This window comes from Salmo trutta, chromosome 38, assembly GCF_901001165.1.
Source record: "Salmo trutta chromosome 38, fSalTru1.1, whole genome shotgun sequence".
In the NCBI taxonomy this organism is placed as follows: Eukaryota; Metazoa; Chordata; class Actinopteri; order Salmoniformes; family Salmonidae; genus Salmo; species Salmo trutta.
Genome location: NC_042994.1, coordinates 29,765,874 through 29,779,924, shown reverse-complemented (window position 1 = coordinate 29,779,924; position 14,051 = coordinate 29,765,874). Strand labels below are relative to the sequence as shown.

General features: G+C 41.1%; 1 protein-coding gene across 5 annotated transcripts in view; it reads left to right on the top strand.

Moving 5' to 3' along the window:
* Window positions 1-2,130: 2,130 nt before the first annotated feature.
* The window catches only part of mslnb (mesothelin b), a 121,004-nt gene continuing 109,083 nt past the window's right edge, over window positions 2,131-14,051 (top strand). For 4 of the 5 annotated variants that reach the window (XM_029740117.1, XM_029740118.1, XM_029740119.1 and 1 more), the window contains exon 1: window positions 2,132-2,283. The gene's annotated coding sequence lies outside the window, so the exon portion shown is untranslated. Of the gene's footprint in view, window positions 2,284-14,051 lie in introns of all 5 variants that reach the window. The other variant, XM_029740120.1, reaches the window with a different exon arrangement.

Below are 14,051 nucleotides of genomic sequence, written 5' to 3'. Positions count from 1 at the left end.
CTAGGTAACAGGCTGGAGGAGACCTTATTAGAGTAACTAGGTAACAGGTTGGAGGAGACCTTATTAGAGTAACTAAGGAACAGGTCGGAGGTGACCTTATTAGAGTAACTAAGGAACAGGTTGGAGGAGACCTTATTAGAGTAACTAGGTAACAGGCTGGAGGAGACCTTATTAGAGTAACTAGGTAACAGGCTGGAGGAGACCTTATTAGTGTAACTAAGGAACAGGTTGGAGGAGACCTTATTAGAGTAACTAAGGAACAGGTTGGAGGAGACCTTATTAGAGTAACTAAGGAACAGGCTGGAGGAGACCTTATTAGAGTAACTAAGGTAATCATTTGCTTTTCTATTGGTCTGTTTGAATAAACATTTTTTGTGTGCTCTGATTGGTTGCAGGTATGACGCCGCACCTCCACCGGTTTCCTAGAAAATGGTGGTACATTCACTCATCTGTAGCATTCCTTTCCAGGGGACAGAGGGAAAGCCATGCAGGGACAGTGCTGCTGTCTCCAATGGGTGTGTATTCAGTATTCACCTTGCCAGAAGACACCGGCCCTACCTTTACGCTCGTTTACACTGCGCTGCACTGGGGTCGGAATGCAATCATGGTTACATTAAGACACTGTGGAGCCTGCGCTAGATATGGGTCAGAAAACAAACCTCAGTGCAGGGTGGGATATGCCACTGTACTCCAAATGTTACCGTTATCGACACTGCTCCATTGAGAAGATTGAAATACTGCTAGTTTTCCCAGAAAACTGCCCTTTTTGTGCTCATGCTAGCTAGCAGTAGCCACAGCAGCCTTTGTTGACACTGTCATTCCAAAATGGCTGAGATGGCAACTGCTAGCTAGCATGAGGACGAAAAGGGCAGTTTTCCATGGGATAACTAGCAGTACTTCAATCTTCTCAATGGGGGCGGTGTGGATAGGTAAACTTTGGAGTACAAGTGGCATATCCCATCCCTGCATTGAGGTACGTTTTCAGACCTATATCTAGCGCTGGCTCCACGGTGTCTTGATGTAACCATGATTGCTTTCTGACCCCAGTGCAGCGCAGTGTAAACAAGCGTATTGGTAGTGAGCATACATCTATACATCTACATTATTAAAATAAACCAAAGTATTTTTCTGTGGTGGCCTATAGAGGAAAAACTGGTATTATATCATACACACACACACACACACACACACACACACACACACACACACACACACACACACACACACACACACACACACACACACACACACACACACACACACACACACACACACACACACACACACACACACACACACACACACACACACACAATCAACTTTAACTGGTTTGTCTTGATTCATCATTTGAAGCACAGACACAGAGGAATTTCCCATCCAGATCCAACCTGATCTCCCTGGGACATCTTTATTGGTTTTGTTGATTTATATCATCATGTTATAACCAATAACATTTACCATCATCACCACAAACGCTGATATAACAATAATATTTATCATCATCACAAACACTGATATAACAATAATATTTACCATCATCACCACAAACACTGATATAACAATAACATTTACCATCATCACCACAAACACTGATATAACAATAACATTTACCATCCTCACCACAAACACTGATATAACAATAACATTTACCGTCATCGTCAATAACATTTACCATCATCACCAATAACACTGATATAACAATAACATTTACCATCATCACCAATAACATACACACACACCCAGGAACACACACACACACTTTATAGCACAAAAAACGACATAAAACTAGGGGTTCAGGTGGCCGGACACAGCAGCCGCAGGGCGTTGTCAATTTAACCATGGATCAGTGTGTTACTGTATTCAAAGGGCAACTGTACACACACACACACGCACACACACACACACACACAGAAACACACACACACAGAGAGACACACACACACAGAGACACACACACACAGAAACACACACATACACACACAGAGAGACACACACACACACAGAGACACACACACATAGACACAGAGAGAGAGAGAGACACACAAACACACACACACACACACACCTGTAGAGCATTAATATGACTCAGGCCCTTATAACTAGAGATGATACACACCCTCGTTCTTTCACAACATAATCTTGTGTCTGAGGAAACACAGTAGCTTACTGGTTGACCTGCGTCTCAGGTATCAGTACACCTTCACAGAGACAGACGGAGGAAGGAATCCCAACGCTAACACACCTACCGAGCTGACTGACTGACACGGCTAAAACCTTAATCAGGTAAGCTTTGATTTTTACCTTCATTAAAAAAGCCTTGCATATAAAAACGAGTTGGAGTGGAGAGAGTGTGGAGGTTGACATAATGACTGCTTACAGGATACATACCCTGTTATTAGACTGAGACTGAATTCAGAGGTTTTTGACTGGGTGTGCAAGTCGTTTTGTTTGTTGTGTGTGTACAGGTGAATGGTGTCGCGTTTAGCTACCAAACAACATGCAGTTATGGAGTAGGGAGATTAAAGTTATTTCATTTTTTAGCACAATTTACTTCTATTTTGTTCTTAACAGATCAACCCTCTTGTTTATTGTTTGTTGTGAACAGTTCTTTCTTACTAAATCACTTCATCAGCACAGTCAACCAGAATCACAATGCAGGTCTCTCACCCTTCACATGGTGGTGAAGTCATTTTTTAAATAAAAATAGTTTCGCTAAGTTTTTATGAACATTTTTTAAATATAGTATTTTATTATTGACAATAAGCCAGCATTTCTATTGTGTTGAGTTGGCATTAAGTATTTTTTATCAAATTGTTTACATCAGTTTTGTAACAGGTATGTTACCAGTCAGTGGTATTGTGTTGTTGAGTAGGTCTGTTATTACAGTCTATGTTACCAGTCAGTAGTATTGTGTTAGTGAGTAGGTCTGTTATAACAGTCTATGTTACATCAGCAGTATTGTGTTGTTGAGTAGGTCTGTTATAACAGTCTATGTTACATCAGCAGTATTGTGTTGTTGAGTAGGTCTGTTATAACAGTCTATGTTACATCAGCAGTATTGTGTTGTTGAGTAGGTCTGTTTCTCTGGTAACAGGTAACATCCCAGGTGGGAGTTCTATGGTTCCACCTCTGAGAATAGCATGAGGCTTGTTAGTTCGTCAGGTAGAATACTACTGTTTGGTCGGCCCTAAGAACAACCTGGATATCCACATCCGGCACACAACTAATGTAATATCTCTGAGCAGGCACTGATGGTTAAATCCACTACTGTTTACTGATGGTTAAATCCACTACTGTTCACTGATGGTTAAATCCACTATTGTTTACTGATGGTTAAATCTAATACTGTTTACTGATGGTTAAATCCACTACTGTTTACTGATGGTTAAATCCACTACTGTTTACTGATGGTTAAATCCACTACTGTTTACTGATGGTTAAATCCACTATTGTTTACTGATGGTTAAATCCACTACTGTTCACTGATGGTTAAATCCACTATTGTTTACTGATGGTTAAATCCAATACTGTTTACTGATGGTTAAATCCACTACTGTTTACTGATGGTTAAATCCACTACTGTTTACTGATGGTTAAATCCACTACTGTTTACTGATGGTTAAATCCACTACTGTTCACTGATGTTAAATCACTACGTTCACTGATGGTTAAATCCACTACTGTTCACTGATGGTTAAATCACTACTGTTTACTGATGGTTAAATCCACTACTGTTCACTGATGGTTAAATCCACTACTGTTTACTGATGGTTAAATCCACTACTGTTTACTGATGGTTAAATCCACTACTGTTTACTGATGGTTAAATCCACTACTGTTCACTGATGGTTAAATCCACTACTGTTACTGATGGTTAAATCACTACTGTTCACTGATGGTTAAATCCACTACTGTTTACTGATGGTTAAATCCACTACTGTTCACTGATGGTTAAATCCACTACTGTTCACTGATGGTTAAATCCACTACTGTTCACTGATGGTTAAATCCACTACTGTTTACTGATGGTTAAATCCACTACTGTTCACTGATGGTTAAATCCACTACTGTTTACTGATGGTTAAATCCACTACTGTTTACTGATGGTTAAATCCACTACTGTTCACTGATGGTAAATCCACTACTGTTTACTGATGGTTAAATCCACTACTGTTTACTGATGGTTAAATCCACTACTGTTTACTGATGGTTAAATCCACTACTGTTCACTGATGGTTAAATCCACTACTGTTTACTGATGGTTAAATCCACTACTGTTTACTGATGGTTAAATCCACTACTGTTCACTGATGGTTAAATCCACTACTGTTTACTGATGGTTAAATCCACTACTGTTTACTGATGGTTAAATCCACTACTGTTCACTGATGGTTAAATCCACTACTGTTCACTGATGGTTAAATCCACTACTGTTTACTGATGGTTAAATCCACTACTGTTTACTGATGGTTAAATCCACTACTGTTCACTGATGGTTAAATCCACTACTGTTTACTGATGGTTAAATCCACTACTGTTCACTGATGGTTAAATCCACTACTGTTTACTGATGGTTAAATCCACTACTGTTTACTGATGGTTAAATCCACTACTGTTTACTGATGGTTAAATCCACTACTGTTCACTGATGGTTAAATCCACTACTGTTTACTGATGGTTAAATCCACTACTGTTCACTGATGGTTAAATCCACTACTGTTCACTGATGGTTAAATCCACTACTGTTTACTGATGGTTAAATCCACTACTGTTTACTGATGGTTAAATCCACTACTGTTTACTGATGGTTAAATCCACTACTGTTCACTGATGGTTAAATCCACTACTGTTTACTGATGGTTAAATCCACTACTGTTCACTGATGGTTAAATCCACTACTGTTCACTGATGGTTAAATCCACTACTGTTTACTGATGGTTAAATCCACTACTGTTTACTGATGGTTAAATCCACTACTGTTTACTGATGGTTAAATCCACTACTGTTCACTGATGGTTAAATCCACACTGTTCACTGATGGTTAAATCCACTATTGTTTACTGATGGTTAAATCCACTACTGTTTACTGATGGTTAAATCCACTATTGTTTACTGATAGTTAAATCCAATACTGTTTACTGATGGTTAAATCCAATACTGTTTACTGATGGTTAAATCCACTACTGTTCACTGATGGTTAAATCCACTACTGTTTACTGATGGTTAAATCCACTACTGTTTACTGATGGTTAAATCCACTACTGTTTACTGATGGTTAAATCCACTAATGTTTACTGATGGTTAAATCCACTACTGTTTACTGATGGTTAAATCCACTACTGTTCACTGATGGTTAAATCCACTACTGTTTACTGATGGTTAAATCCACTACTGTTTACTGATGGTTAAATCCACTACTGTTTACTGATGGTTAAATCCACTACTGTTTACTGATGGTTAAATCCACTACTGTTCACTGATGGTTAAATCCACTACTGTTTACTGATGGTTAAATCCACTATTGTTTACTGATGGTTAAATCCACTACTGTTCACTGATGGTTAAATCCACTACTGTTTACTGATGGTTAAATCCACTACTGTTTACTGATGGTTAAATCCACTACTGTTTACTGATGGTTAAATCCACCACTGTTCACTGATGGTTAAATCCACTATTGTTTACTGATGGTTAAATCCACTACTGTTTACTGATGGTTAAATCCACTACTGTTCACTGATGGTTAAATCCACTACTGTTACTGATGGTTAAATCCACTACTGTTTACTGATGGTTAAATCCACTACTGTTTACTGATGGTTAAATCCACTACTGTTTACTGATGGTTAAATCCACTACTGTTTACTGATGGTTAAATCCACTACTGTTTACTGATGGTTAAATCCACTACTGTTTACTGATGGTTAAATCCACTACTGTTTACTGATGGTTAAATCCACTACTGTTTACTGATGGTTAAATCCACTACTGTTCACTGATGGTTAAATCCACTACTGTTTACTGATGGTTAAATCCACTACTGTTTACTGATGGTTAAATCCACTACTGTTTACTGATGGTTAAATCCACTACTGTTTACTGATGGTTAAATCCACTACTGTTTACTGATGGTTAAATCCACTACTGTTTACTGATGGTTAAATCCACTACTGTTTACTGATGGTTAAATCCACTACTGTTTACTGATGGTTAAATCCACTACTGTTTACTGATGGTTAAATCCACTACTGTTTACTGATGGTTAAATCCACTACTGTTCACTGATGGTTAAATCCACTACTGTTTACTGATGGTTAAATCCACTACTGTTTACTGATGGTTAAATCCACTACTGTTTACTGATGGTTAAATCCACTACTGTTTACTGATGGTTAAATCCACTACTGTTTACTGATGGTTAAATCCACTACTGTTTACTGATGGTTAAATCCACTACTGTTTACTGATGGTTAAATCCACTACTGTTTACTGATGGTTAAATCCACTACTGTTTACTGATGGTTAAATCCACTACTGTTCACTGATGGTTAAATCCACTACTGTTTACTGATGGTTAAATCCACTATTGTTTACTGATGGTTAAATCCACTACTGTTCACTGATGGTTAAATCCACTACTGTTTACTGATGGTTAAATCCACTACTGTTTACTGATGGTTAAATCCACTACTGTTTACTGATGGTTAAATCCACTACTGTTTACTGATGGTTAAATCCACTACTGTTTACTGATGGTTAAATCCACTACTGTTTACTGATGGTTAAATCCACTACTGTTTACTGATGGTTAAATCCACTATTGTTTACTGATGGTTAAATCCACTATTGTTTACTGATGGTTAAATCCACTACTGTTTACTGATGGTTAAATCCACTACTGTTTACTGATGGTTAAATCCACTACTGTTTACTGATGGTTAAATCCACTACTGTTTACTGATGGTTAAATCCACTACTGTTTACTGATGGTTAAATCCACTACTGTTTACTGATGGTTAAATCCACTACTGTTTACTGATGGTTAAATCCACTACTGTTTACTGATGGTTAAATCCACTACTGTTTACTGATGGTTAAATCCACTACTGTTTACTGATGGTTAAATCCACTACTGTTTACTGATGGTTAAATCCACTATTGTTTACTGATGGTTAAATCCACTACTGTTTACTGATGGTTAAATCCACTACTGTTTACTGATGGTTAAATCCACTACTGTTTACTGATGGTTAAATCCACTACTGTTTACTGATGGTTAAATCCACTACTGTTTACTGATGGTTAAATCCACCATCTCTGATTTAATTTTGTGTACAAGAAACTATATCTTGTAGATTTTTATCCTGAATTGATGAATTTGATCAAAATGAGGAGGAATAGTGTGTTGGAATAGTGTGTTGGAATAGTGTGTTGGAATAGTGTGTTGGAATAGTGTGTTGGAATAGTGTGTTGGAATAGTGTGTTGGAATAGTGTGTTGGAATAGTGTGTTGGAATAGTGTGTTGGAATAGTGTGTTGGAATAGAGTGTTGGAATAGTGTGTTGGAATAGTGTGTTGGAATAGTGTGTTGGAATAGTGTGTTGGAATAGTGTGTTGGAATAGTGTGTTGGAATAGTGTGTTGGAATAGTGTGTTGGAATAGTGTGTTGGAATAGTGTGTTGGAATAGTGTGTTGGCTGATAGTGTGTTGGAATAGTGTGTTGGAATAGTGTGTTGGAATAGTGTGTTGGAATAGTGTGTTGGAATAGTGTGTTGGAATAGTGTGTTGGAATAGTGTGTTGGAATAGTGTGTTGGCTGATAGTGGTCTTAGTATTGGACTTAGGAGTGGTCTTAGGAGAGGACTTAGGAGTGGCTTAGTAGTGGTGTTAGTAGTGGACTTAGGCCAAACACTTCTAGAAGGTGTATTTGATAATGGACAAACACAGCTGTATGTTTAAAACCTGTTTGGGATAGGGGGCAGTATTTTCACGTCCGGATGAAAAGCGTGCCCATAGTAAACTGCCTGCTACTCAGGCCCAGAAGCTAAGATATGCATATAATTGGTAGATTTGGATAGAAAACACTCTAAAGTTTCTAAAACTGTTAAAATAATGTATGTGAGTATAATAGAAGTTATTTGGTAGGCGAAACCCCGAGGACAAACCATCCAGGGATTTTTTTTGAGTTCACTGTGTTTTCAATAGGTTTTCGGAATATACTGTGTTCAATAGCGGATAAAATCAAAGTGGAGCGAGCTCCAGGTCGCGCGCCCCAAACAAAAGAGTCCACTTGGCTTGACACTCATTCTGAACAGCCCTACTTCTTCATTACTCAAAAGAAAAACATCAACCAATTTCTAAAGACAGTTGACATCTCGTGGAAGCTATAGGAACTGCAGATAATCAAACGTGCCAAATAAATTGACATTTTGGGGATATAATGAAGGAATTTATCAAACAAAAGGACCATTTGTGATGTTTCTGGGACATTTTGGAGTGCCAACAGAAGAAGGTCTTCAAAGGTAAGGCATGAATTATATCGTTATTTCTGACTTTCGTGTCGCACTTCCCTGGTTGAAAATGGTTTGTTATGCATTTGTATGATGAGGCGCTGTCCTCAGATAATCGCATGGTTTGCTTTCACCGTAAAGCCTTTTTGAAATCTGACACGGTGGCTGGATTAACAAGAAGTTAAGATTTATTTTGGTGTATTGCACTTGTGATTTTATGAAAGTTAAATATTTCTAATAATTTTTGGGAATTTTGCGCTCTGCAATTTCACTGGATGTTGTGGAAACGTTCCCCTAGCGGAACCCCCAGCCGTAACAGGTTTTAACTGAAGAGCTGATACAAAGAGACTCTACAGCCAAACAAAGGAACAGATTGAGCAGCGTCATACTTAGCTGACACGCACATTATACAATAGGTCATAGACCTTACACACAACAGGTGACTCATTAAGTTGTTGTGTGTGTGTGTGTTGCTCCCAGTGAGTGGGAGAGAGCATAGGGGAAGGGGTCAAACTAGAAAAACTAGATGTGTAACTTCACCTACACAGTTTGTGTCCATCTCTGGCTGGACAGTGGATGTCCTGTGTGTGTGTGTCTCTGTCTGTGTGTGTCTCTGTGTGTGTGTCTCTGTGTGTGTGTGTGTGTGTGTGTGTGTGTGTGTGTCTCTGTGTGTGTGTGTGTGTGTGTCTCTCTGTGTGTGTGTCTCTCTCTCTCTCTCTCTCTCTCTGTGTGTGTGTGTGTGTGTGTGTGTGTGTGTGTGTGTGTGTGTGTGTGTGTGTGTGTGTGTGTGTGGCTGGATAAGATGTAGTTATTTTAGCTTGATCTATCTACCATTGTTTGACAGACAGACCACGTCATGTGATTGATCTGCTGTCGGAAAGACACCATCATTATCCTTTTGTGTTTTAATCTTTCTGTGTGTGTGTGTGCGTGTAGGCGTTAGGTGCAAGCTAGCAGCATTCTTCTCAGTGAAGCCCTGCACCTCACTACCCGGCAACCACCTGGTACTCTACCCTGCACCTTAGAGACTATCACTAGCCAGCTACCACCTGGTACTCTACCCTGCACCTTAGAGACTATCACTACCCAGCTACCACCTGGTACTCTACCCTGCACCTTAGAGACTATCACTAACCAGCTACCACCTGGTACTCTACCCTGCACCTTAGAGACTATCACTAACCAGCTACCACCTGGTACTCTACCCTGCACCTTAGAGACTATCACTACCCAGCTACCACCTGGTACTCTACCCTGCACCTTAGAGACTATCACTACCCAGCTACCACCTGCTTCTCTACCCTGCACCTTAGAGACTATCACTAACCAGCTACCACCTGGTACTCTACCCTGCACCTTAGAGACTATCACTAACCAGCTACCACCTGGTACTCTACCCTGCACCTTAGAGACTATCACTAGCCAGCTACCACCTGGTACTCTACCCTGCACCTTAGAGACTATCACTACCCATCTACCACCTGGTACTCTACCCTGCACCTTAGAGACTATCACTAGCCAGCTACCACCTGGTACTCTACCCTGCACCTTAGAGACTATCACTAGCCAGCTACCACCTGGTACTCTACCCTGCACCTTAGAGACTATCACTACCCAGCTACCACCTGGTACTCTACCCTGCACCTTAGAGACTATCACTACCCAGCTACCACCTGGTACTCTACCCTGCACCTTAGAGACTATCACTAACCAGCTACCACCTGGTACTCTACCCTGCACCTTAGAGACTATCACTACCCATCTACCACCTGGTACTCTACCCTGCACCTTAGAGACTATCACTAGCCAGCTACCACCTGGTACTCTACCCTTCACCTTAGAGACTATCACTACCCAGCTACCACCTGGTACTCTACCCTGCACCTTAGAGACTATCACTAGCCAGCTACCACCTGGTACTCTACCCTGCACCTTAGAGACTATCACTAGCCAGCTACCACCTGGTACTCTACCCTGCACCTTAGAGACTATCACTAACCAGCTACCACCTGGTACTCTACCCTGCACCTTAGAGACTATCACTAGCCAGCTACCACCTGGTACTCTACCCTGCACCTTAGAGACTATCACTAGCCAGCTACCACCTGGTACTCTACCCTTCACCTTAGAGACTATCACTACCCATCTACCACCTGGTACTCTACCCTTCACCTTAGAGACTATCACTAACCAGCTACCACCTGGTACTCTACCCTGCACCTTAGAGACTATCACTACCCAGCTACCACCTGGTACTCTACCCTGCACCTTAGAGACTATCACTAGCCAGCTACCACCTGGTACTCTACCCTGCACCTTAGAGACTATCACTAGCCAGCTACCACAGGGAACTCTATCCTATATAACCACTGCTGTACATACTGTATTCTCCACATAGCTCATCCTATATAACTACTACTGTACATACTGTATTCTGGACATAGCTCATCATATATAACTACTGCCATTCATACTGTATTCTGGACATCGCTCAGCCTATATAACTACTGCTGTACATACTGTATTCTCGACATAGCTCATCCTATATAACTACTGCTGTACATACTGTATTCTGGACATAGCTCATCATATATAACTACTGCTGTACATACTGTATTCTGGACATAACGCGTAACAAACAAAACGATCGAACGAACAGTGTTGCATGCTACACACAGCAATGCACAAACACAACTTCCCACAAAGGGACAGGTGAAAACAGGCTACCTAAGTATGACTCTCAATCAGCAACAACGATGTACAGCTGTTCCTGATTGAGAGCCATACCAGGCCAACACAAAGAAATACACAACATAGATAGAACCTAGAATACGACACGTAGAACATAACCCAAAAACCCCGGAATACTCAAACCAAACACCCCTCTACATAAACACACACTCCGAACCACATAAAACAAATACCCCCCTGCCACGTCCTGACCAAACTACAATAACAAATGACCCCTTTACTGGTCAGAACGTGACATGCTGGAGCTAGAAACACAATCATTTACTGCACTGCTGAAGCTAGAAACACAATCATTTACTGCACTGCTGAAGCTAGAAACACAATCATTTACTGCACTGCTGAAGCTAGAAACACAATCATTTACTGCACTGCTGAAACTAGAAACACAATAATTTACTGCACTGCTGAAACTAGAAACACAATAATTTACTGCACTGCTGAAGCTAGAAACACAAGCATTTCACTGTTACCTGCTTTAACATCTGATAATAAACATAGATTTGATTTGAGCCTGTTTGTGGTAGATTGCATGTAAAGCCGTGTGGATGATGTTGACCTGACACACCTTGATGCTTCTCCTGACCACACGATGACAATGACATGTCGGTAGTTCTCTCATATAGTCACCGCATACTCCATTCATCACAATCAGCAAGTTATTGGTTGGAAAGAAAATGGGAGAGCTGCCTTGTCCGAACTACACAAGGCCTCTAGCAGCTGGAGTGTGATTATCTCGGGCCTCCACCTTCTCCATATCCGTCTCCCTGTTTCATCCACTCTGTATCTCTCTGTCCATATGTCTCCCTGTTTCATCCACTCTGTATCTCTCTGTCCATATCCGTCTCCCTGTTTCATCCACTCTGTATCTCTCTGTCTATATCCGTCTCCCTGTTTCATCCACTCTGTATCTCTCTGTCTATATCCGTCTCCCTGTTTCATCCACTCTGTATCTCTCTGTCTATATCCGTCTCCCTGTTTCATTCACTCTGTATCTCTCTCCATATCCGTCTCCCTGTTTCATTCACTCTGTATCTCTCTGTCTATATCCGTCTCCCTGTTTCATTCACTCTGTATCTCTCTGTCCATATCCGTCTCCCTGTTTCATCCACTCTGTATCTCTCTCCATATCCGTCTCCCTGTTTCATTCACTCTGTATCTCTCTGTCTATATCCGTCTCCCTGTTTCATTCACTCTGTATATCTCTGTCTATATCCGTCTCCCTGTTTCATTCACTCTGTATCTCTCTGTCCATATCCGTCTCCCTGTTTCATTCACTCTGTATCTCTCTGTCTATATCCGTCTCCCTGTTTCATCCACTCTGTATCTCTCTGTCCATATCCGTCTCCCTGTTTCATCCACTCTGTATCTCTCTGTCTATATCCGTCTCCCTGTTTCATCCACTCTGTATTTTTCTGTCCATATCTGTCTCCCTCTTTCATTCACTCTGTATCTTTCTGTCCATATCTGTCTCCCTCTTTCATTCCCTCTGTATCTTTCTGTCCATATCTGTTTCCTTCATTCATTCACTCTGTATCTCTCTCCATATGTCTCCCTGTTTCATCCACTCTGTATCTCTCTGTCTATATCCGTCTCCCTGTTTCATTCACTCTGTATCTTTCTGTCCATATCTGTTTCCTTCATTCATTCACTCTGTATCTTTCTGTCCATATCTGTCTCCCTCTTTCATTCACTCTGTATCTTTCTGTCCATATCTGTTTCCTTCATTCATTCACTCTGTACCTCTCTCCATATGTCTCCCTGTTTCATTCACTCTGTATCTCTCTGTCTATATCTGCCTCCCTGTTTCATTCACTCTTGTCTGCATCAGGCTCTGGGGAGAAGTTTCCCCCATGGTACAGATCCAGTATCAGCTTCCCCTCACCCAATCCTTACCTTAACCATTTGTGGGGAACAATGTTAAACTGACCCAAGATCAGCATCTAGGGACAACGTCACCCTTCTCCCTAAGTTGTGAAAAAGGCCTGCATAACCTGTTATCTTCTGTTCCACGAACTATATCCCCAGAGACCAGTTGACTCTATTATAGTAACCTGTTATAATGATAGTAACCTGTTATTGTCATAGGCGCCGTAAGGATTGGACAAAGGCGCAGCGGGTAAAGTGCTCATCTTCTTCATTTATTTAAAGAAAACACTTAAACAAAATAAACAAACAATAAAAAACAGTTCCATAAGGCTCCCAGGCTATACAGAAAATAACCACCCACAAAACACAAGTGAAATTAACACAACTAAATATGGCCTCCAATTAGAGACAACGACAACCAGCTGCCTCTAAATGGAGGTCATTGCCAAAAACCCAACATAGAAATAGAAAACTAGATTTAAACATAGAAATAGAAAACATAGAACCTAAACCAAAAACACCAAAACACACAAAACAAACACCCCCTGCCACGCCCTGACCAAACTACAATGACAAATAACCCCTTTTACTGGTCAGGACGTGACAGTACCCCCCCCAAAGGTGCAGACCCCGAATGCACCTCAAAAAACAAAAACCCCACAAAACAACCCCAAACTTAAAGGGAGGGAAGGGAGGGTGGCCACCTTCAACGACGGTCCCTGTGCTACACCCCCCCTTCCCAATCCTCCCACTACGGAGGTGGCTCTGGCTCTGGGCATAGCTCCCGTTCAGAAGACTCTGGGCTGCGCAGCATCGCTGGAGGCCCCCAGCTGAGAGGCGTTGCTGGAGGCCCCGGGCTAAGGAGCGTCGCTGGAGACTCCGGGCTGAGGAGCGTCGCTGGAGACTCCGGGCTGAGGAGCGTCGCT